Source organism: Cebus imitator, unplaced genomic scaffold, assembly GCF_001604975.1.
Source record: "Cebus imitator isolate Cc_AM_T3 unplaced genomic scaffold, Cebus_imitator-1.0 Scaffold449, whole genome shotgun sequence".
NCBI classification, from domain to species: domain Eukaryota; kingdom Metazoa; phylum Chordata; class Mammalia; order Primates; family Cebidae; genus Cebus; species Cebus imitator.
In genome coordinates this window covers 721,630-744,798 of record NW_016107764.1, presented here as the reverse complement: position 1 = coordinate 744,798, position 23,169 = coordinate 721,630, and positions in this window count along the sequence as shown.

Sequence of the window (23,169 nt, the reverse complement as noted above, 5' to 3'; positions counted from 1 at the left end):
CTTCTGGGCCACAGCTCTCGTCTCCTGGGACCTGCATGGGAGCAGCACTCTGGGCCGCTTTCCCAAGCCCCGTCCAGCCGAGGGTCCTCACACCCTCAAACTCCAAGCCACAGCCCCATCAACTTTGTTGGGCCCAGGTGTCCACCTGCAGGGATGAGCAGGCCAGGAAGGGGCTGCTTAGGGGTGATCACTGCTGAGACAAAGGCCACCATGTGGCTGCCTCTGATGGTGACCCTGGGGCCATTGGGTTGGCGGTGCCGGGGGTGTGGGCCTACTTTCCATGCACTGAGCCTGGGCGGGATCCGGATGGCACACAGGCCCCTCTCTGAGGAGGGCAAGGGGGAGGGTCCAGGAGGCGGCCCTCCCCCTCCTGTGCATTGCCCCTGGGCTTCTGGGGGAGAGGGCATGGATGGAGCCTTCTATTCTCCAGAGCCTTCCTGCCTGCACATGTTTAGGACAAAGGTCAGAGCCGCACTCACAGATGGCCACTGCAGATCACCCCGAGGGACTGGGCACGGGCACACCCTCAAACCCCAGTGTGGCAGAGGCCAGCAGGGGCCTGGGGCCATCCAGGATAAGGACTTGCATATGTCAGGTGACTTGATAAAGGCTCTGGGTCCAAATGAGTCATCCTGCCTGGCTTCTCTCTGCAGTTTCTCTTTTCACATGTGGCTGGTTTGGTGAAAGGGGACACAGAGCCTTTTCTGGAAGGAAAGGGGCATGATTCCTTTCCTTCCCAGAAATCCAAATGAAGATGAGGCTGGACCCAGGGCAGTGCCTGCACCACATGTACTGCTGAGCCGCGGTCTCAGCGCAGGCCACGGTGCAGGGCAGCAGGGACAGAAGCAGTGGGCCTGGGTCCCAGTCACGGCTGCCTTGGTGGGGGGGCTGTGGCAGGCTCGAGTCCATTCCTGACAAGGGCTGGGCAGTTCCCACGTGGCCCTACCTGCTACCACAAGGGCAGACTCCATTCATCACATGGAGACGAAATCCCAGCGTGATGCACCCCCTGGGTGCCTGCTGGAAGGGCCCTCTGGTGGGCTTCGCTGCTGGGGGCTGGGACAGGTGGGTGAGGGCGTAAACGCGGTGGATCCAGGTTCCAGCCATCCGACCATATTTTCTTGCGTGGAGGCAGAACTAGCTAGCAAAGGAGCAGTGTATCCATGAATCAGTGGATGGACAATGAGTAGACAGGACAGTAACAGAAAAGCCCCGGGCAGGTGCAGATACGGAATCCTCTCAGCAACCAAGTCATTCTCCCTTACCTACAGCATCGTGTCAAACAGCACCTGAGGACCTCACAAGTGCAGGGCATGGTGGCATGGGCACGCAGGGTGGGAGGGCTCTGGCCCTGGTCTCCCACTCCCACTGGGTCAGCCCGGGTGTCCTGGGGGCCTCCCACTCCTCTTTCCCCATGGGCCTCCCAGACTGCGCCTTGCCCTGTCTGCACAACCGTGCCGGGAGTCAGGCTGTGGTCCGATGCTGCGTTCACACAGGGGTAGCTAGAGAGATGAAAAATGCTGCACAAAGCTCCTTGGAGGCTGCCCGAGGGCCCCCCGAGGTGCTAAGCACCAGCCCTGTCTGTCGCTCTGTTTTAGAAGACGGCTGGAAGGAGCCTGGGGCTCTGGAATCTGTCCAGCCTTCCTGGGCTCTCCCGGTGGCCTCCGGGGAGCTATTTCCCCTCACCTAGCCCCCCTCCTCCTGTGAAGTATGCCTTTAAGTCCCACCCTGCCTCCCAGCAAGCCCTCAGGAGTGTCAGATGAGATCAGGTGAGGGGAGGCCAGCATGGTGGCCACGCACTGTGCACATGGCCCTGCATAAGTCACCATTTAGAGCAGGGAAGCTGTTGCTTCTGGGGTCAGCAGGTGAAGGGAGAGCTTGGGAGAGCCACGCAAAAGAGAAAAGACTGCACCAGAAGCCGGCACGTGCTCACATTTATGCAAAAATATGCAGAAGTGCCTATTTGTATAAGGAAATTAAACTAGAATTTTAAATAAATTAATTAATCATCTTGAAGTTTTTGTAGAAGATAGAATTTAGGACACGTCCTGAGTCTGAGGTCCGTATGTTGATCTAAGCGGGAAAAACTTCTGGGTACCAATATTCTGACATGCTTGGGTTCCGTCCCGCTGGTGCTAGGTGTGAGTGCAAATGGCCCCAGAGAGGAGCACTGCAGTCCCTGTGGACAAAGACGCTGCGCTGCCGTGTGTGTGACTTCTTTCTATTCTGTTTCGTTATGTCAAATTCGGAGACAAACTTCATGTCTGATGTCCAGTTTCTGAGCCACTCTTTGATCAGCAGCATCTCTCGGGGGCGTCATTCCAAAAGTGCACAAGAGTCGTCTTACTTACCAGAGAGCCCACGTGGCCAGGAGCAGTGGCCAGGAGCAGTGGCCAAGGTGGAGCACCCACATGCAGCCCCTGCGGGAGTCCTGGCTCCTTCCCGGGGAGGATCACTCAATCTCAGCATCTCCCCAAGCAGGCAGATGGGAGGACGGGAGGGTCGCCTGGAGGGCAGCCACTGTGAAAGCCAGGGGTTCTCTACTGCGCTGGCACTGGCATGGATCGGGCCCTCAGCTGCTAATTACTGAATGAACTCATGAGTGACCAGTGGCAGCCTCTGCCCATCTCACTGCCCTGAGGATGGGTCAGCAGAGAGGCCGTGCTCCACACGCACCCTTCATGCGGACGTTGGAAGTATGTAAATATCATCATTATCCCTGGTTGGCAGAGGCAAACAATGACTCACAGAGAGAAGGGGCCTGCCATGCTCGGCTTTCCTGCTGGCCATGAGTGGCTCTGAGCCTGAAGTCATCCAGGGTGCACCCGCCCTCTCTGGCCTCGTGGTGGCTGTGGCGTGGCTTCGGCTTCCTCTGCTCTCCGGCTAATCCAACTCCTGGAGCCTCGGCTCCCTAGGACCATTAGTCTCGTCAGATCTGGCTCAGAACGAAAGAGCTTTAATTATTCCCCCAGGGAAACCAATGCTCCCCTCCTCACCTCGACTCCTGCAGAAGGCAGATGAAAAAATAAAATACGGTAAAGCATCGCCAATCCATCAGCCTCCCAATGAAGACAGACGGCTGACACGGAGAGGGGCTGCATGCTGGGGAGTTATTAAGCGTGGAATGGACTGGTTTAAATTAATTGCTTTAGCTGTGACCTCGGGTCCCCAGGAAAGGTTGGGAGTGTTGGCTACACAGGGTGGAAAAACCCAGCCGAGTAGACACAGTAATTGGCCCTGAACTCTGCGCCAGTTGGGTGGTCCATGAGGAGAGCTGTTTCCTGCCTGGCCCCCGACCTCCCCTGTGATGTCTGCCTTCGGCTGCCAATCTGCAAAGGGAAACTGGGAAACAGCCCAGGGGAAGGAGCCACAGAAGGCTGGCGGGAATCACAAGAGGCTGGTGGGAACCTTGGGAGGCTGGTGGGACCGTGGAGGGGGGTGGAAGTCCTGGGAGGCTGGTGGGACCATGTGAGTCTGGTGGGATTTGAGGGAGACTAATAGAAACACAGGAGGCAGGTGGTACCATGAGGGGCTGGCAGGAACCCTGAGGTCTAGTGGGAATCCTGGGAGGCTGATGGGAAACATCAGAAGCTGGTGGGAATCCTGGGAAGCTGGTGGGAATCCTGGGAGGCTGATGAGAAACATCAGAAGCTGATGGAAATCCTGGGAGGCTGATGGGAAACATCAGAAGTTGATGGGAATCCTGGGAGGCTGGTGGGAATCCTGGGAGGCTGATGGGAATCCTGGGAGGCTGGTGGGAATCATCAGAAGCTGGTGGGAATCCTGGGAGGCTGGTGGGAAACATCAGAAGCTGGTGGGAATCCTGGGAGGCTGTTGGGAAACATCAGAAGCTGGTGGGAATCCTGGGAGCCTGGTGGGAATCTTGGGAGGCTGGTGGGAATCATCAGAAGCTGGTGGAAATCCTGGGAGGCTGATGGGAAACATCAGAAGCTGATGGGAATCCTGGGAGGCTGGTAGGAATCCTGGGAGGCTGATGGGAATCCTGGGAGACTGGTGAGAATCATCAGAAGCTGATGGGAATCCTGGGAGGCTGGTGGGAATCATCAGAAGCTGGTGGGTATCCTGGGAGGCTGGTAGGAAACATCAGAAGCTGGTGGGAATCCTGGGAGGCTGATGGGAATCATCAGAAGCTGGTGGGAATCCTGGGAAGCTGGTGGGAATCCTGGGAGGCTGGTAGGAATCATCAGAAGCTGATGGGAATCCTGGGAGGCTGATGGGAATCATCAGAAGCTGGTGGGAATCCTGGGAGGCTGGTGGGAATCCTGGGAGGCTGATGGGAATCATCAGAAGCTGATGGGAATCCTGAGAGGCTGATGGGAATCATCAGAAGCTGGTGGGAATCCTGGGAGGCTCGTGGGAATCCTGGGAGGCTGATGGGAATCATCAGAAGCTGGTGGGAATCCTGGGAGGCTCGTGGGAATCCTGGGAGGTTGATGGGAATCATCGGAAGCTGGTGGGAATCCTGGGAGGCTGGTGGGAATCCTGGGAGGCTGATGGGAATCCTGGGGGGCTGCTGGGAATCCTGGGAGGCTGGTGGGAAACATCAGAAGCTGGTGGGAACGCTATGAGTCCGCTGGGAGCCCTGGGAGGATGGTGGGAACCATGGCAGCTTGGAGGAAGCCATGATGTGGTGGGATTTTGGGGATGCTCAGGGGAACCACAGGAAGCTGATGGGGGTCGTGGAAGTCATGGTGGTCTGGAGGGAGCTATGGGAGGCTGGTGGGAGGAGGACTGTTGGTTTGGGAAGAGGCGGCCCCATGGGCTTGTCCCTGTGCCTGCCGCTGACCTATGTCCTGAGAAGGAGACTCGAGCCACACAGGAGCTCAGGGGAAAACCCATTATGGCCCATTACCAAAGCTGGCCCCAGACACAGCAGGGGTATGCCACCCACGTCCTCACACCTGCAGACCTGGGCCCTGGGCCCTCCTTGAGACCCAGGTATCCTGTCTAGCTCCCCAGGGCCTCGGGCCAATGTCTTAGGGTAACTAGAATGTGTATTTTCCCCCAGACACCCCTCACACATCACTGACATAGCTGTGAAAGGGTGAAGGGCCTGGGGTCCTGCAGGCATCCCCAGGTCTTATCCCAGGCACCATCTGCTGCCTGCTTCCTCTGATTCTTGTCATGGCCACCGTCCTGCCTGCTCCCCTCTTGCCGGCTGACACCAGCTGCTCCTGTGAGTCTCAGATGTGCGGCCTGACTTCTGGGCGCTGTGTTCCTCTGGGTTCAGCCACTGCTCTGCCCTGCTCCTCCCTGAGCCTCCGCACCCTGCGCTCCCCATGCCCCCTCCACCCCAGCCTGCTTCCCATCTCCACCCTCGGCTCCTGGGAGCTCAGGGACACACCTGCAGCTTCAGCCTCCCCCACACTGACCATTCCCAGGCCAGTTCATGCTCTGGAGATGTCCAGCATGTTCTTCCTGCCTCAAATGTCTACTCTAACTTGTCTGCGGGTTATCACTCTTCATTTATCTCCCTTGGAAACCTTTCTTCAACCAAAAAATAGATTTCCCTCAGATAGCTGCACTCCTGGTGCCAGTGTCTCCTTACGATTTTATTGCAGATGAGAAATTGGAGGCTGGTGTGATTTTTGTTCCTTTGTAGTATGATTTTTTTTCCAGACAGAATGCTAAAAGATGACATAATTCATTCTTCAAATAAAATAAACAGAAAAATAGCTGCCAGGGCTGTGGCAGTGTCTCTGACTTTGTTTGGGGAAGGTGTCCTCATGACCTTCCTGCTCTGCTCTTTCTCTACCCAGCGACGTTTGACTCAATTATGGTTTTGAGAGTCGCTCCTGCTCTGAGTTAGCTGATTTTCCCCTTGGAAACATTGCTACATGTGCAAAGGCTGGATTTGTATTCTCTGCCTTCCTTAGCACAGCCCTTTTTGACTTAAGATTCAGGTATTGATCATTTTCTTTTAAATCGTGAGGCAGTGCCCCAGGGTTGTCGCTGGTGTGCTATTCCGCCCTGCCACATCCAACCTTTCTTCACTGTCCCTGCACAGGGTTTTTTCTGTTTGTTTATTTTTTAAGTTTTTTTTTCTTTTGAGACAGAGTCTCACTCTGTGGCCCAGGCTGGAGTGCAGTGGTGTGATCTTGGCTCACTGCAAACTCTGCCTCTCAGATCCAAGCAATTCCCCTGCCTCAGCCTCTCAAGTAGTGGGGACTACAGGTGCCTACCCACCACACCGGCTAATTTTTTGTATGTTTGGTAGAGACAGGGTTTCACCATGATGTTGGCCAGGCTGGTCTCGAGCTTCTGACCTCACAATCCGCCCACCTCGGCCTCCCAGAGTGCTGGGATGACGGGCGTGAAGCCCCGCGCCGGCCCGCTGCATGGGTTTGAAGCTGTGATTGCGTCTTTGATTCCCTGCAACCTTTGCTCGCTTCCCGTCCACAGTGTTTATCGTCTTTTTATCTCACTCATTTTCCTCCCGTGGTTTTCTGTCCCTGATTTTCAGAACGCCGCAGCGTTCATTCTGCATCCAGCCAAGAATGCATGTTTTCTAGTATATTCTTCCAGTTTTAGTGACAATCCTTTTCCAAAAGTCATTTCTTCTAGAATCTGCCAGGGGATGCTGTTTATTAGTTAAGACAACCATTACAGAATACACCTCACACACAGAGCGAGTATGAAACACACACATGCACTTAAGTAATCAGGACAAAATGAGGTTCCAGAGACTCGCCAGGGAGGTCGGGAAACGGAACCCCGTCAGCGCCCGGGCTCCCTGCGTCCCTCCCCTCACCCCACCCGCCTCCTCTTTCCCAGAGGTTTCGGCCATCACTCTCCTTTGCTACGTCTTTATGGCTTCACCCCCCGTGTCCACATCCTTAAACCATAGTTGCTTCAGCTTGCTGCTCTTGAAGTCTGTGCACCGGGAAGCAGCCTGCGTGCCCTTCCGGGCTTTGCTTTCCTTACCCTCTGTGTGGTCTCAGTGAGGCATAGGACGTGTGGGGCTCCAGCCTGTGCGTGGGAGTGTGCCCTGGTGTGAATGTACCATGGTGTTCGTATTTGCTTTATTTTGCTGCATATTTGGGGTTTTCAGGTTTGGGATGCTTGTGCTGATTTTTTAAAATTATTTCACTTTTTTTAAGTTCCGAGGTACATATGCAGGGTGTGCAGATTTGTTATGTAGGTAAACGTTGCTGCAGCCATCAACATGTCTCCTAGGTATGAAGCCTGCAGGTATCAGCCCTTTTCCCTAACGCTCCCCCTGCCCTCCCCGACGGGCTCCCGTAAGTGTTGATCCTCTCCGTGTCTGAGTGTTCTCACTGTTCAGCTCCCACTCAGAAGTGAGAACACAGGATGCTCATAGAGGGTGCTGCCATGGGTCCTGTGGTCCACGCCTCCCACCTGCTGAGGTTGGACACCTAGAAGAGAAATCGCCAAGGCTTCAACTGTGGGCCTGTTCAGGTTTCTCAGGAACGCCACGTGATTTTTCTAACGGCGGTGTTTAAAAGTGCCAAGAGGTTTCCCTGACTCCTCATCCCTGTCATCGTTTGGGATTTGTCATCTCCCCGAATGTTGCCAATCCAGCTGATGTGTCATGGCATCTTAGCATGACTTTAATTTTCCTTTTCCTGATTACCAGCCAAGCTGGGCATGTTTTCATGTTTATAAGGTAGTTGGGATTTTTGGTGAGGTATCTCTTAAAGCCTTTTGCCCATTTTTTTCTGTTGAGGGGAGTTCTTGTGTTTGGAATCATTGCTTTGTTGGTTAGATGTGACACAAACATCTTCTCCTAGTGGGTGGCTTCTTGTATTTTTTAAAGATTTCTTTTGATGAATAAAAGCTCTTTAATTATATGTAAACAAATTAGTAATTCTTTTCCTTTGGGTTTCTACCTTGTGTGTCTTATGAAAAAATCTCTCTACCCAAAGGCCTTGAAATTTTTTCTGCTATAACATTTTGCAATAGCACTGTGGATTTGCATTTCCTAAATCCGTGTAAAATAACTTTTTGTATGTGGCACGAGGTAGGGATATTTCATCTGTCTTCTGTGCTGACACCCGACGTTCCCAGCATAATTTTTTGAAAAGCCCAGTTGCTGCCTTCTGATCTCGAGTGATCACTTTGGCATGTGGAAACGCCCATCCGCCTGTGGACTTGCTTCTGGACTGTGCCCATTCTGCTGGCACAGCCGTCCATCCCTGCAAAATAACAACTGCTCTGTGCCACGTGCTTGTATAAAAGTCCGGCTAGGCCAGGCGCGGTGGCTCACGCCTGTAATCCCAGCACTTTGGGAGGCCGAGGCGGGTGGATCACGAGGTCAAGAGATCGAGACCATCCTGGTCAACATGGTGAAACCCCGTCTCTACTAAAAATACAAAAAATTAGCTGAGCATGGTGGCGCGTGCCTGTAATCCCAGCTACTCAGGAGGCTGAGGCAGGAGAATTGCCTGAACCCGGGAGGCGGAGGTTGCGGTGAGCCGAGATCGCGCCATTGCACTCCAGCCTGGGTAACAAGAGCAAAACTCCGTCTCAAAAAAAAAAAAAGTCTGGCTACCTGGAAGGACAAGTCTGCCCGTGTCACTAATTGTTGAGAGTGGTGATGATTTAGGGCTGTCTGCATTCTCACATTTACTTTAGAATCCGTTTCCCAGATTTCGCACCAAAAATTAGGAGGTTTTGTATTACTGCATCAAATTTATAGATCAATTCTGAGGCACTGATGTTTTTCGTACTGACCCTTCCAATCTCTGAAAATAGAATGTCATTTATTTATATACATATATGTTGAGACAGAGTCTCACTCTTGTTGCCCAGGCTGGAGTGCAGTGGCGTGATCTCGGCTCACCACAACCTCCGCCTCCCGGGTTCAAGCGATTCTCCTGCCTCAACCTCCGGAGTAGCTGCGATTACAGGCCTGCACCACCATGCCTGACTAATTTTTTTGTATTTTTAGTACAGACGGGGTTTCTCCGTGTTGGTCAGGCTGGTCTCAAACTCCTGCCCTCAGGGGATCTGCTGCCTTGGCCTCCCAAAGTGCTGGATTACAGGTGTGAGCCAGCACTCCCGGCCTCAGTTATATTTTATTTAATGATTCCCAATGAAACTGTATAATTTTCTCCAAAGCTTATAGAATGTTCACCAAAATTGTGACCATTTCTCCATGCTTTATGGAAAGTTTTGGCATGGTATTTGTTGTATGGCTGGCATGTAGAAATACAGCTGATTTTGATATTTGGTTGTGTATTTAGCATCACGTTAAGAAATGCTGTGGATTCCAGCAATGCCTTTGTAGATTCCTTTGGATTTTGCACATACACAGACACGGCTGATTCCCCTTTCCTTTCTGGTCCTTGTTCCTTCCATTTCCCTCTCTGGCCCGCCGCTCCGGCTCCAGCCTCCGTACAAGGTTCAACAGAATCAACAGCACACGTTATTTTCTTTCTTTCTCTTGGTCTGAAAAGGAACACTTTCCGCATTTGACAACCGAATATGATATTTGCTGTAGGTTTTGTTTTGCTCAACTTTTTTGTAGTTTGCTGTGGATTTTGATTGTGAATGGATGTTGAATTTTCATGTAGGTCTGTGATCCATTTGGAGTTGACTTTATATATGGTATTGGTATGGCTCTGAGATCATTTTTACGCATATGGATAACCAACACTTTCTGCACCATGTGCTGAAAAGACTATCTTTTCTCCAAAACTGTTTCTGTATGTTTCTCAAAAGTCAGTTCTCCCTGTATGTGTAGTTATATTTGCTTTTTATTGCCATGTATCAAACCCAGTGGCTTAGAGCAATGTCCATGGATCAGCTTTTGATTCCAGGTGGATTTAAATAGGTTCTCTGATTAATATAGGATCTCACTGAAATCCCTCACTTAATATAGGGCCAGCCTCAAACCCAGGTGTGAGCCAGGTCAAGCTCCTGTCTGAGGGGTCTTGGACAGAATCTACTTCTAAGCTCATTCAGATTTTTGGTAGAAATGTCTCTTGCGATTTAAAAGCGAGGTTTCCGTTTCCTTGCTGGCTGTCAGCCATGGGCCACTCCTTGGTCCTAGAGACCACCCAGCCCTCACAGTGGGTCCTCCCAGTTGTAAGTCTACGGGGAGGCGGAGGGTTAACTCTACCTCCTGTTTCAAATCTCAGAGCTCCTCTTCTGCATTAAGAGATTGTGCCATTAAGTTAGTTCCACCCAGACAATCCACAGTAATGTTCCTATTTTAAGGTCAGGTGACTAGCAACCTTAATTGCATCTTAATTAGCCTTTGCCTTGTGACTTGAAATATTCCGAAGCTCGATAGCTCTTCATAGTCACGGTGCTGGAGATTAGCATGGGAAACCTCGGAGGGAGGAGAGAGACTGAGAATTCTTCCCAGCACAGTTGGGCCTCTTTCTGGGCTCTCTATTCTGGTCCACTGACCTACTTATCTATCTCTATGGCAATCCCACACTGTGTAAGTGTGGAAAGCAGGTCGTTTTAGTTTTCTCATTTTGTTCCAACTGCGTTGGCTATTCTAGGTCTTCTGGATTTTCATATAGATTTTGGAATGAGCTTCTCAATTTCTACAAGAGCTAGCCTCCTGGGATCTCCACTGTGACAGCCTGTAGTCTGTATGAGTTTTTCCTGGCCCCGTGCCTCTGGGATGTGACCTCTGCTTTAGTTCTCAGCTTCAAAATTTTGGGGGCTCAGTACAGACTAGCTTGAGCGCTAAGAAATCCTGGGTGTCAACTCTAAAGGAAGAACCCCATAGTTTTGTGGGTTTTACCTCCAGGATTTCCCCCCAACACCCGGGCTCTCACGATGAATACTGGAGAAAAATCCTTCCCTGTTTGGCCAAGGGAAGGGAGAAAGCAGCCATTTTGAAATGACCCAAAATGTTCCCCACAAGAAACACCTACCCAAGAAGAGGACACATTTACCAGTCCCTTAGCAGGCTTGGGAAAAGAGAAACTGCCCAAATTCAGCCCTGGAGAGCCTTTCCATTTCACCTAAAGAGGGGAAACGAAGATGACTTTGTTTTCCTTTAAAGGAAGAAAAGCACTCTCACAATGTTGCTCCACTGCCTTCTTGCTTGCATTGTTTCCAGAAAGTCTGCTGTCACACTTATCTTTGCTCTTCTGTCTGTGACACGTCCTTTCCTCTCATAACCTGTCAGATTTCCTCTTTTTTTTTTTTGAGATGGAGTTTCACTCACATTACCCAGGCTGGAGTGCAATGGCACGATCTCGGCTCACCGCAACCTCCGCCTCCTGGGTTCAGGCAATTCTCCTGCCTCAGCCTCCTGAGTAGCTGGGATTACAGGCTTGAGACACCATGCCCAGCTAATTTTTTGTATTTTTAGTAGAGACAGGGTTTCAGCATGTTGACCAGGATGGTCTAGATCTCTTGACCTTGTGATCCACCCGCCTTGGCCTCCCAAAGTACTGGGATTACAGGCTTGAGCCACTGCGCCCGGCTCAGATTTCCTCTTTATCACAGTTTCCACTAGTGTGATTATAGTGGGCCTTGGTATTGTTTTCTTCATGTGTGTCATTGTCAAAGTTTATTAAACCCCTTGGACCTGTGAATGATATAGTTTTTGTCAAACGCATCACATTTCTAGCCCTAATTTTTTCAATCTCTACTCATCTCCTTTAGAGACTTCAATCACACAGATACGAGGCTGATGGACATTGTCACACAGCTCCCTGATGCTGTTAAATTTATTAGTCTTTTTGCAAAAAAAAAAAATGTCCATTTTGCTCACAGGGTTTCTTGTGCCTCATCTTCCAGTTCATGAGCCTCTGCCTCTGCATGCCCTCTCTGTTCTTCATCTGACACAGTATACGTCTCAGCTAAAACAGTATGTTTTTCTTCCTAGAAGTGTGACTTGAATGCTTTTCCTATCTTCCATGTCTCCGCTGGACCTGGTCAACACTTTCTTTTGCTTTGGGAACGTATTGGATACGTTTACCGTTACAGCTGTTTCAGTGCTGATGTCTGCTAACTGGAGCCTCTCTGTGAGTTCTGGGCCAACCAATCGATGGATTTTCTCCTCCATATTGGTCATACTTTTCTTCTTTCTTGTATATCATCATTTTTGGTCGAATTCCCTACACTGTGATTCTTACCTTTTTGGGTGATACATATGTTTGCATTTCTATAAATTCCTGAAGTTTATTCTGCACTCAGGTTACCTGGAAACAGTTTCACGTCTGCCTTTTAAGATTTGTGTTTTAGGCAGAGGCAGAACAGCTTTAATCTATGACTACTTCTTCCCCACCTCCAGTCAAGGCCAGACTGTACATTACCCAGTGCATCGTGAGTTGGGAGGTTTTCCAATCTGGCTGGTGGGAACAGGCACTGTTTCTAATTCTGTGTGTGCATTTGGCACTATCAGTCTTTCTGGTCCTTCTTCCCCAGCCTGGGGTGTGTTCCTCTCACACATGCACGGACTGCTGAATCCTCAGCAGGGACCCTCTGCAGACCAGAGGGCTCTTTCTCTGTGCATCTCTCTTCTGGAACTCTGTGCTCTGAAGTCCAGCCACATGGGCTCCATGACCTTTCATCCCCAGTTCTCAATTCAGTCTTCTTGGTTCTGCCTGGGTTGCTGTTCTCTGCACTATGGCCTGAAAACTTCAGAAGATAATCTGGAGAGGCCGGGCGTGGTGGCTCACACCTGTAATCCCAGCACTTTGGGAGGCCAGGTGGGTGGATCATGAGGTCAGGAGTTTGAAACCAGCCTGGCCAATATGGTGAAACTCCATCTCTACTAAAAATACGAAAATTAGCTGGGTGTGGTGGTGCACACCTGTAGTCTCAGCTGCTGGGGAGGTTGAGGCAGGAAAATGCTTGAACTGGGGAGGGGGAGGTTACAGTGAGCCGAGCTCATGCCACTGCACTCCAGCTTGGGCGACAGAGCGAGATTCAGTCTCAAAAATAAATAAATAAATAAATAAATTTTTATTAATATTTTTCAAAAGGCCATTTTTGACCTTGCTGGCCTTCTCTATTATCTATGTCTTCCGCATTCCATTAGTTTAGCTTATCTTTATTATTAATGTCATCATTCGGTTATTCTGGGTTGGGTATGTTTTGCTAGGTTGTTTTTTTTTTTGTTGTTGTTGTTGTTTTTTTTCTGATTTCTAATGACGGAGGCTTAAGTCATTACTTTTCAGCTCTCTTTTATCTTCATGTGGACATCTGAGGCCACAGCTTTTTCCCCAAGTGTTGCTTTAATCATATCCCACAAGTGTTCCCTAGAAGTAGTTCATTTCCATCAACTTGTATTTTTCTATCCTCGTTACGTTTTTATTTGATGCTTGGTGAAAATGGGTTCCTCCAGAGAGGGTTTGAGTTTGCTCTGTCCAGATCTTGGAGACCCTATCAGTTTTTTAAAGTAAGTTACGGCCTTGAGGTTTTCCAAGACCACCCAGGTAGTGTGAATTCAGGCTCTAAACCCGCTTAACGGATGGTTCGTGTTCAAGTCATTTCCTTCTTCCGCCAAGGTCTGAGTCGGTTGATTTTCCTTATAATACACCAGGGAGATGGCATGGGTTCATGCCTGATTCTCAGTGGCATTGAGTGCGCAGCCCTGAGGAGGTTTGTTGGGAGAAAGTTCCTACCGGGCCCCTCCCCTTAGGTAGACCTGGGCATTACTCTTTGTTCCCAGAGACCTTGGGAACTGGGGTGTGGGACCGCCCTGGTGTGAAATGCCATCAAATCTCCCTGCAGTCCTTGCTTGTCCCGCTGGTGCCCATCTTATTTGTTTTGTGTGTGTGCTGAGAATTCCTCTGAGCTTACCTGATCATTAGAGGCTTTTAAGAAGACTTTCAGTTACGTGTGTGTGTTCAAACTAGTTACTAAAGCTACCATTTTACTGCAAATAAAGGTTACTGCATTTCTTTTGGGTGAGCATTACACTGTCATATTTTACGTCTTATTGGCTCAGCCTCAAATAACGAGGAACCTGCTTCTTTTATGCTGTATCAAAACCTCTTGCTTTCCTTGATATTTTTGACATATGCATTGAACAAGCCTAAATCTCTCCCATCTAAAAAAAAAAGAAAAAAAGAAATAAAGCTTCTTCTCAGCTTTGCCTCATGCTCTGAGCCTCCCCTCCTCGCCTTCACCGTGAAGCTTTGGAAACGCACGGTCCTCCTTTGCAGGGTTGTGTCCCTCACCTCTGACTCCTGAGCTCACTGCCATCTCGCTTTGTCTCAGTGACATGGTGGACTCTGTTCGGCCCCATTTCCACCTCTCAGCAGCACTGCGCTGTGGAGCTCCCTCCTCTGGAGCTGCTGGGGCTGGTTCAGGTCTCCAGCCCCTTCCCTAATGTGCTCTCCGGGGGGCTCCTGCTCCCCTGATCCCCCGGGGCTGTCATGCCTCCAGATCCTGCCATCTGCCTCCACGTGGGCTGCTCGTTCTCAGACATGAATGTCAGGGCTCCCTGGAAATCCCAATGCACCACAGCTGGAGCCCGTCCCATGGTGAGACCTCACACTTGTCGTCACCCACCCAAACTGCGCCTCCTCTAGCATCCGCCTGGGGCCTGGTTGTGAGGGGCCCTCCTGGATGTCCTCTTCCCTCTCCTTCCCTGTGCCTCCCTCTCCACCACAGGCAGATTCCATGTCCTCAGCGTCCGTGCAGGCCTCTGCTCTCCTCCATCTGTGCAGAGCATAACTGCAGCAGCTTCCTTGGGCTTTCAGTCTTCCTGACGGTGTCAATCCGTTCTCCACTGTCAGCTCAGGGACAGCACTGCCAGGGGTCCCAGCAGGCGTCCTGGGAGGTAAGTGGGCAGTGGGCCAGGGCTCTCCAGACTCTGGAGGGCAACAAACAGCCCTTGGGCCCCTCTCCTTCCCTCCCTGCCCACCCTGAGCTCCATCTGTCAGAAACGCAGGCAGTTCTCAGACATACGGGCCCTCATTCCATTGCCTTCTATGCCTCACCTTTTCCTCTGTTTCTCACACTTCGTTCCCTCTTTATAGGACTCTTGTCTACCCTTACCACCGGGGCAGCCCAGATCACACCCAGGACCCCCCGGAGGGCTCCTAGGTCTGGTGAGGGTCTGTGTCCTTGTCTCCCCCGGACCTGTTCCCCCACCAGAGAAGTGCGATCCTTGGTATACAGCAGGTGTTTCATCAATATTCCCCACTTGGAAGAGCGCTGACGCATGCAGGGTGCCATTAAAGGCAGCACACAGCTCACCTTCAACCTCCCTCGCCACCCCGGGGCCTCGGTGCACCGCACGTCCGTTCTGCAGCCTTTGCTGAAATCACAGCAGCGGCACTTATTAACCCTGTGTATCAGACACGTCCGAAGGCCTTCACATGCATACCCTCCTTAATCACTGTGATAGCTCCAAGAAGACCTTCCCATCAGTGACTGCAAGGCTCAACGGCTCGTTCCCACGGTGGGCAAGCCTGGGGGTGGGTCATGAACGGCCCTCCCTGTGGTCTGGGCAAACAGAGACACTGGCAGGGTCCGGCAGAGGCGGCCTTCCCACGCTGGAATCATCTGGTTCCCGTTCACCTCCCCGGCTGAGGCGTGTGTCCCTGCTCAGGGGATTTCAGCCCATCCACCATTGCATCCCTAATTCCTAGTGCTGAGATCAACCCCTCCCCAGGGGCCGCCTCTGGCTCCGTTTAGTAAACAAACAAATGGACTCTTTTACCAAATTCAGGCTACAGGCATCAGAGACTGAAGGGAAAAGAAAATGGGCTGACGTCTCAGCCACGGCTGAGGGCTCAGCAGAGCCACTGCGGAAGCCACGTCCCTGTGTCTCACGCTTTCAGGACCCGCAGTTTCCAGGTGGCGTCGACTCCCCGAGATTGGGAAAAAAATCATTCTTATCAACTAAATCCATTCTTATCAACTAAATCAGCCATGTCGCAGAGGTGCAGAGGCACAGGAGGAAGGGAGCTGGCATACCAGGGAAGTTATGGCCTCCCTCGAAAGCTCCAGGACAGAGAGAATGCACCCTACGGGCACCTTGCTTGCAAGGTCTGGACAGTGTGATGCCCTCAGGGCCACCAGACTGTGGCTAGAGATGTGCCCATTCGCAGGTGTGGGAGAGGCTTCCTGTCCGGAGGGCTTGGCTGCCCTGCCCTTCACCTTGTTCCCCGTGGGACTTGGAATGGAGGCTCTTACCTGGAAGGCAGGAATATTGAGTGGGGGGGATCCAGGCCTCTCAGAATCTTTAACCCTTGGGAGTTTAATGGGGCCCATGGAGACTGCCAGGCCTTGGGGATCTCGCCTATGTAGCAACAAGCTTTGGGTTTGGCATGGAAGAAAGAAAGGCTCTGAGAACGTTAAGGGTGGAGCCCAAGAGTCTGCATTGATAACAGGCCTGGCGGTTGTGGGGATGCCATCCCAGTGCACACTGAATCTGTGGAGTTCTGAAGAAGAGGGCCATGCCACTACCCCTGATGGTGCTGGATGCAGCCAGAGGCTGGCACAGCTGGGGGCAGAGAGAGCCCTGCCCAAGGACAGGGAGCTGTGGGAGCTAAGAGCCTCAGGCTCAACTCCCTAAGGTCGGAACACTGTGTCCCAGATGGAACAGTCTGGAATACTGGGTGAGGGCTGGCCTGGTCCGGGGGAGCAAGGAGGCAAAGGCACCCACAGGAAGAGCTGAGCATGCTGGCTGGCGGTAACCCGGGCACCATGTATTTACATCCCACCTCGTCTCCCTTCCCCTCCCCTGCTCATCACACCTAAGTCTCCTTCTGTCTCAAGGCCCCTCCCCAACAGCCTGCGGAGCACTTTGGGGATGTGGCAGGAGCGCTGGCCACTGGTCTGGCTTCTCCAGCAGGAGAACTCCTTGGTAGAGAACCAGGTGTTGGCATTGATCGGGGCAGACCACTGAGCTCCCGCCTATGGGCAGAGAGCTGCTGTACGGGACAGAGTGGCCTGAGTCACACGGGCACACGGCACTCCTCCCCAGGGCAGCCCTGCACTGCGAGGCCCCCTCCTGCAGGCCCCAGTCCACGCCCCTCACCTCGTCATCTCCCGGCGCTTCCACTTGCAGAGTTCCCGACCCACCCAGCACCTCAGATTCCAACGACCCCTCCGCCCGGTATTTCCATCCGCCCACATTCTGGCCCTTCTTCCTCCTCCTCCGGACGCCTCTGCTTCATCCCTGGCCCCAGCCCTCCCCTGCCCCCTCCACACTACTCCAGCCACACCCACCCTCAGGGAGGCTCTGGACCCAGGAGTGGCCAAAGTTGCTGGGGCCCTCAGTCTACGGAGGAGGCAGCCCCCAGGGCCGGAGGGGAGCAGCAGCCTGCCCGGGACCACAGCCTCCTACCCCAGTCTCCCTCCCGTGCCCTCTTGACCATGCCCCACCCTGAGCTGAAGGCCAGGGCACCCTTTGGTGCAATCCATAAGTCCCCATCCCCCACACGGAGCAGAAGGAAGGCAGAGGGCGGGTCTGGAGGGGCCGCAGAAGCCCAGACTCACTCCGAGACCCTCCTTCTTGCCAGGCGCTCTCCTGTCTCCTCCTTCTGACGTTCAGTTCCCTAGAACAGCCTCCCCTTGCCGTCTCCTTTCCTTCCATTCCCGTCCGTTTCGAGGCCTCGCAGCCTCCACCCCACTCTCCCTGGAGATGGTCGCAGCTAGCTTTCCTGGGGCCGCAATGCCAGCCCCGAGGGGACTCTAGGACCTCAACCCCGTGTCTCAGTGGGGTTCCAGACACTGCCTCTTCCCTAAAGCACGCCTGTCCCTCAGTGTCTGTCGGACCACTCCAGCTCCCCCACCACCAGCTTTCCAGAACCTTCTCTGCCTCCTGTGCTGGTTTCCACTCCTCGCTGGCCTCCCAGTGCCGGCGTCTGCCATGGTTTTGTGGGAAGTCTCCCCGCCGCCCCACAGCCTCTCCCTGGGAAGGCCCTCCATGCCTGCTGCTTTAATGAGCGCATGTAGGCTGATGGCTCTCAGATTTATGTCTCCTGAGCTCTGCTGCCAAGCAGGGCCCCTCCAGGAAGCAGATGGCACTCACGAGGGGCTTCGCCGCAGGACTGTTTACAAGCGTGTGGGATTCACAAGGAAAACCAACAGAATCGGCACCAGCAGGGAGCGGGCATCACCCCAGGATGGAGGAGACCAGGGAAGGGAAGTTTCCAGGATGTGAAAGAGCCAGAGAGTCTTTGGGAGACGGGCACGGCCCACCCTTGACCAGAGGGAGGGGAAGGGAGCGCCAACGCCCCCATCTCAGCCCTCCTTCACCCCCATGCCGCTTGGCCACACACACCTGGAAGCCAGAGGCAGGGGAGCGTAGCCGAGTTAGCCTCCCAGGGCCACAGCCGCGTGGAGCCACACAGAGCCGTGCAGAGGGGAGATGCAACAGGGCAGTAGCAAAACCGAATATCCACCACAGAGGAGCCACCCAGGCTGGGCGTGGAACGGAACTGCCTGGCTCGACTTCACATGTCACCTGCCATTAGCTGTGTGACCTTGGGTTAAGTTACTAATCACCCTGTGCCTCGGTTTACTCATAAACTGTAGGGGTTGTAAGTATAGGGTTGCTGTGAATTAAATAAGATAATGCTTGTGAATCACTTTTAAACGTGTCTGGTGCACAGTAAGGACGTGGTAAGCCTAAGCTGTATGGACTGATCTCCATCAGGGAAGGCTGGGGCAGCCCAGACTCATTTGTTTAACCCCCATTCCCGCAGGTCAGGCTCTGCCAACGCTGGGCCACCTCTGGCAGCTGCCACCTGCACCATGGCACAAAGGCTGGCCCTGATATTGCCCTTCCCCTCCATGGCCAGTTCACAGGCATGCTGCCATCTGAGCACAGCCTCTATATCTGTGCGTAGCTGCATAGCTCATGGCCAGCACCCTAGTGCCATAGCATCAGCTCCCATGGGCCTTTCTTAAGAGGGAGGAACCTCCCCCAAAACCCACCCCTAGGATCTGCAGTTCTAGATGGGGTCATGAGCCCAAGATTGGCCCAAGCCTGAGGCCTAGGGAATGCCTTGCCCCAGATGTCGAGACCTGACTTTCTGCACCAGTCCCTGGGTCCAGGAACACATGCCTCTGGCCTGGGTGGCAGCCCCCACTGCAGGCAGCTGGCACTCGCCCCGTGACTTACAACAGCCCTGCTTGCTGTTGTTCAAACCGAAACATGGGAGAGAAGGGGGCCGCTGCTGCCAAGCACCAGGAAGGAGGCTCACACAGAGTCCCCGCGGAAGGGGGGTCATATGGTCACACTGGTCACACTAGCTGCTTCCCATAACAACTCCAGGGGCACCGCAGGGCCTGTCTTCACAGCTGCCCGCCCCTCCCTGCCGGGCAAGAGTCGGCGGTCTCATGAATACAGAACATAACAAGTGCGAAACATTAACTGGGAAATAGTAACAGAAGAGGTTGGTTTTTTTGTTTTTGTTTGTTTGTTTGAGACGGACTCTCACTCTGTCGCCCAGGCTGGACTGCAGTGGTGCGATCTCGGCTCACTGCAATCTCTGCCTTCCAGGTTTAAGCAGTTCTCTGCCTAAGCCTCCTGAAGAGCTGGGATTACAGGTGTGTGCGACCACACCTGGCTAACTTTTGTGTCACTGTCTTTGCCAGACTGGTCTTGAACTCCTGACTTCATGATCCACCCGCCTCAGCCTCCTAAAGTGCCGGGATTAGGTTGGTTTCTAATACAAGCAGCTGTCCTCTAGCTAGCTCCTAGCCTCTGCTCCGCCTTGAGTTGAACACTTTCAGCTGAACCTTCTAGTTATTGCCTTTCTGTTTCAAATAACATTCTTATACCACCATTAGCAATACTTTTGCTTTCGGTTCTCTGCATCACCCACAGGCTTCCTACAACCAGAGGTGAGAATTTAGCTCACCTCATCACCTCCTTGCCTCCTCACCTCATTCACCAACTAATTCCTTAACTTTACCAAACCCGCTTACCCTCCGTGTCTTTTCCTACCAGGGACAGAGGGTGCCTGCTGACTCCCTCTTGATAAAACGAAGATGTGAACACTCAGCCTCCCCTTTCTGCAGCTCACTTCTGCTGGGACTGAAGAGAGTGTTCTTGGCATTCAGCTCGGGACCACAGTGAAGGCTCTGACACCAGCCCTGCAAGTCCTGGTCCCCACTCGGCAGGTCCGTGAGGAAGGGTCACACAGCGGTGTGGCGGAAATAGTCACTGGCACCCCACACAATACGCACCCTCCTCCTCCTCCGAGAGCTCTGCCGTGCTGGCTCAAGTTTCTGTCTTTTCGTCATCATTACCTTGATCACATTTTCATTATTTTTTCAAGATCGTCACACATTAAAGTTCCCTTTGGAGCGCCTCCTCCCATCGCTCCCCACAGACGTGCCCGGGGTGGGGGGGCTCCCACCCTGACGGCCACTGTGTGGGTGCTGTCCTGAGACCCGCTTCCCGCCTTGACCCACTGTCCCCCGTTCCTAGGGCCGCCTTCGTCTGGGTTTCTCCATTCGTTTTGGTGGGGAACATCCTCAAAAGTGCAAGAGACAGGCCGGGTGTGGTGGTTTACACCTGGAATTCCAGCACTTTGGGAGGTGAAGGTGGGCGGATCACTCGAGGTCAGGAGTTCCAGATCAGCTTGGCCAGCATGGAGAAACTCCATCTCTAATAAAAATACAAAAATTAGCTGGGCCTGGTGGCGGGCGCCTACAATCCCAGCTACTCAGGAGTCTGAAGCAGGAGAATCACTTAAACCAGAAGGTGGAGGTTGCAGTGAGCTGAGATCGTGCCACTGCACTCCAGCCTGGGTGACAGAGCGAGACTTGGTCTCAAAAAATAAAAAATAAAAAAAAATAAAAGGGTAAGAGACAGCATGGGAAGCTGTATTCCAAAGACGGAGAGGTTCTGGATACTCTGGGAAGGTGAATGTTAACTTAGAATCTGTTTCCACCATTTCTGCTTCCCACTCTGGAGTGACTTTGGTCCGGAGCAGGGGCCCATCAGCGCTGGCCTGCAGGCCAGACCCAGGCCACCTGTTTGTGCATCAGGGTTCTCTGGTGCTCAGCTCACCCAGCAGTTTGTCTCCTGCCTATGATGCCCTCTGCTCTCCCAGGGTGGCAATGGGCAGTGGGGACGGTCTGCCAAGGCTGGACTTCCGCGGCATGGGCCTCCAGGCAAAGCGTGCCAGGCCTGCTGTGGAGCAGATCCACTGCTCCCTCCCACGCCAACCATGTTCATGTCCACATGGCACAGCGTGGCAGCCACTGCACTGTGGGGCTGTGGAGCATTCACCGTGTGACAAGCGCATCTGAAATGGGATTCTCAATGGCATCTAGTTCCAGTGAGTTTTCATTCTAGGGTAAGCCCCACATCTGCTGGTGGCTGCCGTGTAGGACAGCTCCAGGCTGGCTGAGCCCATGTCAGGCCTTCGGGAAGGCTGGGCTGTGGCACGGCGGAGGGGGAGGCTGGGCCGAGGATGCAGGAGCCTGGGAAGGAGAGTCTGGCCCTGCCACTGCCAGGGTGTGGAGCCCCGTCACCCATCCTTGGGACTCTCTTCCCTCTTAGGTCTGTGGAGAGAGCTGAATCCTCCTCCTCTGACCACAGGTGGAGGCCGGGGAAAGCCAGGGGCCTTCCTGATGCTGTGCTGGCTTCTTAGTGGCAGAAGCAGGGGCTGGCGGGGGAACCTTCCATCCGAGGGCCCGGAAAGAATTCTGTCAACCACCTGTCGGCAGAAGGACCTTGCACACACCACCTGTTTGATTGTCAGCATCCACCCAAGACTGACGTGCTGTGTTCAGGGCTTGGCGAGGGTTAGATAAAATGCACATGGGCAGTGCCTGGTTTGTAACAGCTGTGGGTTTTCGGGGCTGTTTCCGGCACTCAGGCCCAGTGGGATTCCTGTTGCTGAGCAAAAAATACAGTTTACCAGCGATGCCTGAGAAATGGCAGGCCAAGAAAAATGTCAGCTCCTCAACTGCAGGACCTCTGTGGCCTTTCACACCAGGCATGTGCTGTGAACACCCAGGCCATACCATAGGCCTGGCCCAGCGGCCCTGTGGACGGGAGGGGACGCTGCTTCTCCATGCTGAGTACATCAGGGACATGAGCAGGCACACACACATACACTCACACACTCACACTCACACACCACACACTCATACACACACATTCTCACACTTACACACCACACGCACTCACAGATACACATAGGGACACAAGCAGGCACACACACTCACTCACACTCACACACCACACACTCATACACACATTCTCACACCACACACAGATACACATAGGGGACACAAGCAGGCACACACATACACTCACACACTCACACACACACCACACACTCATACACACACATTCTCACACTTACACACCACACACACTTACAGATACACATAGGGGACGTGAGCAGGCACACACATACACTCACACACTCACACACACACCACACACTCATACACACACATTCTCACACTTACACACCACACACACTCACAGATACACATAGGGGACACAAGCAGGCACACACATACACACACACTGGCATGCTAACACACTTGCACTCACACATCACACACTCACAGATACACATGCTCACACACACATGCAAAACATGCTCACACACAGTCACACACACTCTCATGCTGACACACTCACACACCACACACTCACACTCTCACATATACATACACACCAACAGGGTCTCATACACATAGTCACACACTCTCCCACGCTGACACACTCACACACCACACACTCTCACACATATATACACACCAATATGCTCACACACACAAAAAACATGCTCTCACATACCATCATACATGCAGTCTCCCATGCTGACACACTCATACACTGACACATTCTTCACACGAGTACACCACACACTCACACACATTCACATATACACATAATGCATTAGTGTTCTCTAGAGAACTAGGAGGATAAATGTATGTATACGGTACGGAGGAGTTTATTAAGAGAATGGACTCGCTCAGTAACAAGATGAGGTCCCACAAGCTGAGGCCATCTGCAAGCTGAGGATCCAGGAAGCCAGTCTTAGCCCCAAAACCTCAAAAGTGGGGATGCCCACGGTGCACTTCAGCCTGTGGCCAAAGGTCCAGGAGCCCCTGGCAAACCACCCCTTTGGCGACACCCTCATAGACACACCCAGGAACAACAATTCACATCCTTCAATCCAATCAACTGGACACTCAGTATTAGCCCTCACACATACCACCATGATCACATGCACTCACACACACTCAGTATTAGCCCTCACACATACC